Raw genomic sequence first — 5,547 nt, 5'->3', positions numbered from 1 at the left:
CAAACCCATCACACGTATTGCTGCATAAATGGATACCGTTTGACTGTGTAGCAACTCCTGAATCCTTAAATGAATTTTGGATATATTGTTCAGAGGTAAATTTACTCTCTGAATACCCAATTCCAACACAGATCCAAGTGAGTCATCCGTTGTGACGGAACCAGAGATGACTTTGCCCAATTTATGAGCCAACCGTATCTCTGTAATAAGTTGTCTGTTGCAGATGACACTGAAACAATTCCTGAGAATGTGCCAGGATTAATAGGTCATTGAGGTATTGAAATGTCCTTATTCCCTACTAACGGAGATAAGATGCCATCACCACCATAATATTGCTGAATACTCTGGAAGCTGTGGTCAGTCCAAATGGTAGGGTCTGAAACTGAAAATGATGCTGGAGGATAGCAAACCTGAGATAGCACTGATGAGACAGTACTATAGGAACATGTAGGCAAGCATCCTGGATATCCAGGGATACCATAAAATCCCCAGACTCCATGGTCAAAATAATGGAACGTAAAGTCTCCATATGAAAACCAAGGCACCCAAATGTACTTGTTCAGCACTTTAAGATTGAGTATGGGCCGGAACAACCCATTTGGCTTCTGGGCTAAAAACAGGTTGGAATAAAACCTTGTCCTTGTTGTGCAGAGGAACTGGAATTATCACTCCTGACTGAAGCTACTCCTGAACTGCCTCTTGCAAAGTCTTGGCCTTCGTTTCCACTAAAGAAGGGCTGGTACAAAACCTCTGATGAGGGTGTTTCTTGAAAGTACCTACAGCATCTAGTATTCCCAGGTGGTCTATAATCCAAGTACTAACCAGGACCAACACTGCTTAGCTTCCAAGATCAGATAAGATTGGGCCTGTCCAGTGTGGTGTGGCTATAGATCATAACCGTGAGATACCGCTTCTTACACCCAGGCATCTGTAGTAGACTGCTGCCATATCTGTGCAATCTGAAGAAGTTGGCCTCCCACCCTGGGCTCTTCCAGGCGGAGGCTCGCACCATCAGGCTGATGGCTTATCTTCTGATTTGAAAACCGGTCCTCTGGTAGCCCAATACTTTTTAGTCTTACCAGACTTGTTGGATTGGGACTGTTTACCATCACCCTTTCCTTTTGCTTTTCCTTGAATCCGAAAGGGCCAAAAAGCTGGAAATCTAGGCTTGAATTTGTGTGTGGAAGGAAAACTTCACTTTCTTGGAGTCTGATTCTGACTCCAAAATACTGTTTAATTCTTTACAAAAAAAGAATATCTCCAGTAAAAAAGGCTAAGACTCCAGAACCTTCCTGGATTCTGAGTCTGCTTTCCATGTACATAGCTAACCCACTCTGCGAGCTACTACTGCTGAAGCTGATGCCTGAGAGGCAATTGGTCCCCTATCCAAAGCTGCTTTCATAAACGTCGCTGCCTGTTTGATATGTGCAATATGGGATAATTGCTCTCTAGATGCCATTGAAAGATCCTCCTCCAATGCATCACCACAGGCTACCACTGCTTACGCCATCCAGGCTGAAGGCATGGCTGGTCTAATGATTGCCCAAGACAAGGAAAAAAAAATTTTTAGAAAACGAGCATCTCTCCGATCCGTGACATCATTTATTTATGTTGAAAGCAGAAGTAATGTAGATTTTTCGCACCAAACTAATGACATGCGTATCTACTTTGGGAGCCACCTCCCTTTTTTAAACAGTCCCCAGCCGGAAGAGGATAATTGGAATTCCATTTCTTGGAATTCTAACTCCTTACTGGGCGTAACTCAAACCTCTTGCATAATTTCCATGAGCTGATCTGACCCAGGAAATCAGTCCTAACTGTTTTGGGACGTTTAAACACAGGTGCCTTAGTTTTTATCCAAGGCTCTGCTGCCTCTTCTAAGGATAGAATGGCTTACATAGCACTAATTAGCTCAGGTATGTCAACTGAGCTGAGGCCTTCCTCCTTGTCTCTGTCTGCAGACCCGCAGTGCGATGAGTCCTCATCCTCCGATGAGTTCTCATCTGAAACGTGTAGACTGTGAAGTATCATGTCTATGTGATTTACTTACCACTGGCCTTTCAGCCTGCTTTTGTTGAGAGGCTGCCAATTCCCAAAGTGGATATGATAAACATCAGGATGAATGTTGCATGTAAGGGTTAATAGGGTAACCTATCCCTGATATAGGAGCTGGCATTAACTCCTCAGCTATATTGGATAATGTCTGTGCAAAAGTAGCCCATAGGGCAGGCATGTCCAAACTATGGCCCTCCAGCTATTGTGAAACTACATATCCCAGCATGCCCTGACACAGTTTTGCTGTCAGAGAATGCTAAAGCTGTGTCAGGGCATGCTGGGATGTGTAGTTTCTCAACAGCTGGAGGGCCGTAGTTTGAACATGCCTGCCATAGGGGTTCAACTAGAACCTGTGCTTGCCACAGATTATTTAAGAGGCTTCGGTGACAGCTAAAACATTTTGCACATAATCCCTTTTGAACCAGATCCTGAGAGGTAAACCCAGCTTCGCAAGACCAAGATGAAATGAGTATTGGTGCTGCTGTGGAAAGTGTGTTTTCCTCACCCTTGCCGCTCTTAGACATGATAAATAAACCAATCACACACCTGTACAGTGTTACTACACAATTTGTGACTGTAATCACTTTCAAATGTGTTAAAGTGACACACAATCTGACCCTACCCTGCTTTGCACCAGCATTGAGGAGCGGGATACACAGAAAAACTGGCAGAATTATAGTAAAGTCAGCAATCGCACTAGCAGTCACATGTTATACATTCGTATAATAAGCAATATAAGCACACAATCAACTACAAATACATTTCAAGTATGTAGGAGAAACATATTTACTGCATTACCTTATACAGGAGTTTTAAACATATTCAGTCACACAGCGAAAGAAACAGCAGCAATATTTATCAGACACTTTTCAGGTGCATCAGGCACTTATCCAACTATTCGTACTCAAAGATAGATAGGGACTTAGTGCTGTATCACCCGGCTCAGGAGAGTGGATACAGGGAGACTTTACCCCGCTTCCAGGATCGATCAATTATGTTAGCGAACACTGAGTGGATCCAGACGCTAATAGTGTACACACTCGCCCCGTGAACCTATAGTGAACACAGACGCCCAAGTGAACACTGACGCACCAGTCACAAAGACGCCTAAGCTGCGACTTGGTCCTTTTATATACACAGCGTCTCAGACGGAAGTAGGAACTCAGTTCATGGGGGAAACTGGTCATGAATCAGGGGGAGGGATGACCAAGAGAGCGTATGACTCCCCACTGCTGATCGCGGCCTCATACTACCCCTGGAGCCTATGATCCCTAGGGCCTAGCGCTGGTGCACCCTAGGTGGCAGCCGCGTCAGTGACTGGTAGTCTCCTCCCAAAACGGTGCGGTTGCGTCCGTGTTCCCCCTCTAAGCAGAACCGATGCCTTACCTTCTTCCCGTGCTCTGGCCACAGCCTGGTAACATCTGCTGGACTTGCTAGTACATCCGACACAGATGCTCGCCGAAACAGCACTGTACTCATGGGTAAGCGCTGTGGAGTAGTTGAAGCGACTCTTTCCAAGATACGTATAAGACGCTTTTTAGAAGGATCGTTCAAAAAGTTGTAAGACTATTAAAAAAAAAAAAACTTATGGCTGCTAAATAACTAGCAGCCCTCTTGACCATGGTCCGGCTCCTGGCGCACCAAACAAAAAATAGGATTTTAAATACCTACCGGTAAATCCTTTTGTCGTAGTCCTTAAGGGATACTGGGGTTCACTTAGTACGATGGGGTATAAACGGGGTCCAAAGGAGCCAGTGCACTTTACATCAACTGGGTGTGCTGGCTCTTCCCCTCTATGCCTCTCCCACAGGAAGTTATAGGTAAAATAGTGCCAGAAGGAGAATGGACATACTTGAGAGAAGAAATATAACATGAGTGGTGAGATTCACACACCAGCACACCACAACATAAACTGACCAGCAACGGCTGGCAACCAAACAGCAACAGCTGAACAGGTAAACTTATATAGAAGAAACAACCTGCAGAAAAGTCAACGCACTGAGGCGGGCACCCAGTATCCCTTATGGACTTCAACAAAAGGATTTACCGGTAGGTATTTAAAATCCTATTTCTCTAGCATCCATAAGGGATATTGGGGACAATGTAGTACAATGGGGTATAGACTGGGTCCAAAGGAGCTGGTGCACTTTCAATTTCTTCAACTGGGTGTGCTGGCTCATCCCCTCTAAGCCCCCTCCCCCAGACAGTTTAGAAAAAAGTGCCCTCATGAGAGGATGCACATTCTGGAGCTCCAGAGAGTTTTCTTCAGTTTCTTTTAAAACTTTTATTATTTTCGGTATGCTGTTTGAGCAACAGCATACCTGCACCATGGGAGTTAGGGGAGTGAGCGGTCACCGGCCTCTGTAAGGTGTCAGAGCCGCTTCCCCGCTGCAGGACCACCATCCTCAGAGGTTGTTGTACAGCGGGGCACTGCGCCTTAGCGGTCACAATCGCAGCACGCCGCACACCCCTAACAGTAGCCTGAAGGTGACAACAGTGGTGAGTACAAACCGGGGGCCCCACTAGGGGTTCCCCCAGTTCTTGATGCGGCAAAAACGCAGGGGAGGCATACGGGACCCTCCTGGGGGGACCCGCTATAGACCCCTGTGTACATTGGCAGCGGTAGTGAAAACTAGCACTTGCTGTGATGTTTTACACTTATAGGGAGTCTTTGCCAGTATAAATATAACTGAAGCTCCGGCACCATTACAGGGGGCGGAGCTTACTCAGAGCGGGACCAGCAGCGTTTTGGCGCCTTCTTCTGCTTACAGCTGCAGCAGCAAGCACACACAGCTCCTCAGACACTCAGGATACCGCTAGAAACTGGTACAGGGGTGTAGCAAAGGGGGAGAGCCGCTGTTGTACACAATCTGTGTCCTGAAAATAACAAATACTCCGGTGTTACACCATGATATATCAGCTTGCAGCCTCACTGTGGCTGTTTAGCTTGGGTGTGCTGTTCCCTTCTCTCTGTCTCCCTCCTCTCACATACAGTAAGGCAGGCTTGCTATTGTATTACTTGCCTGTGTGTATGTGTATATAAGTGTTGTTTACTGTAAACATGGTAAAACACCAATTATGCAGTGTATATCACACCAGATTCTTTCCCTCTACATCTGGTTCTATATCATATGAACAATGCAGCCAGTCCTTACAACTCAGTGAGGGGCCTGGGGAGGAGGGTCAAGAGCCTTCCTGGCTGGGTGCCATAAAAACCATGATGTCTGATATGTCATCTTAGCTCACTGCTAATGCTCAAAAAAACTCAACAACTGCAGCAGGCTGTTGCAGACCTAGCTGCAAGGGCAGATGTTCTACAGCCTCCACTCTCTACATCAGGACCACAAAAGCGTGGGTTACCTGCTTTACGCTCAGACTCTGATGAGGAGACAAAGGAGGAGAGGGAGGAATCATTCTAGCTATATGGGACGTTTTAAAACTCCCTCTAGAGGATGCTGTGTCACAGCAGTCATTTTTCTTAACACAGAACAA

General features: G+C 46.0%; 1 pseudogene; it reads right to left on the bottom strand.

Moving 5' to 3' along the window:
* Nucleotides 1–773: 773 nt before the first annotated feature.
* Nucleotides 774–892, bottom strand: LOC134967200 (5S ribosomal RNA; annotated as a pseudogene).
* Between the last annotated feature and the right edge of the window lie 4,655 nt (nt 893–5,547).

Source organism: Pseudophryne corroboree, chromosome 10 (assembly GCF_028390025.1).
Source record: "Pseudophryne corroboree isolate aPseCor3 chromosome 10, aPseCor3.hap2, whole genome shotgun sequence".
NCBI lineage: Eukaryota > Metazoa > Chordata > Amphibia > Anura > Myobatrachidae > Pseudophryne > Pseudophryne corroboree.
Note: the sequence above shows the minus strand (reverse complement) of the source record. Positions and strands in the feature narration are given on the sequence as shown.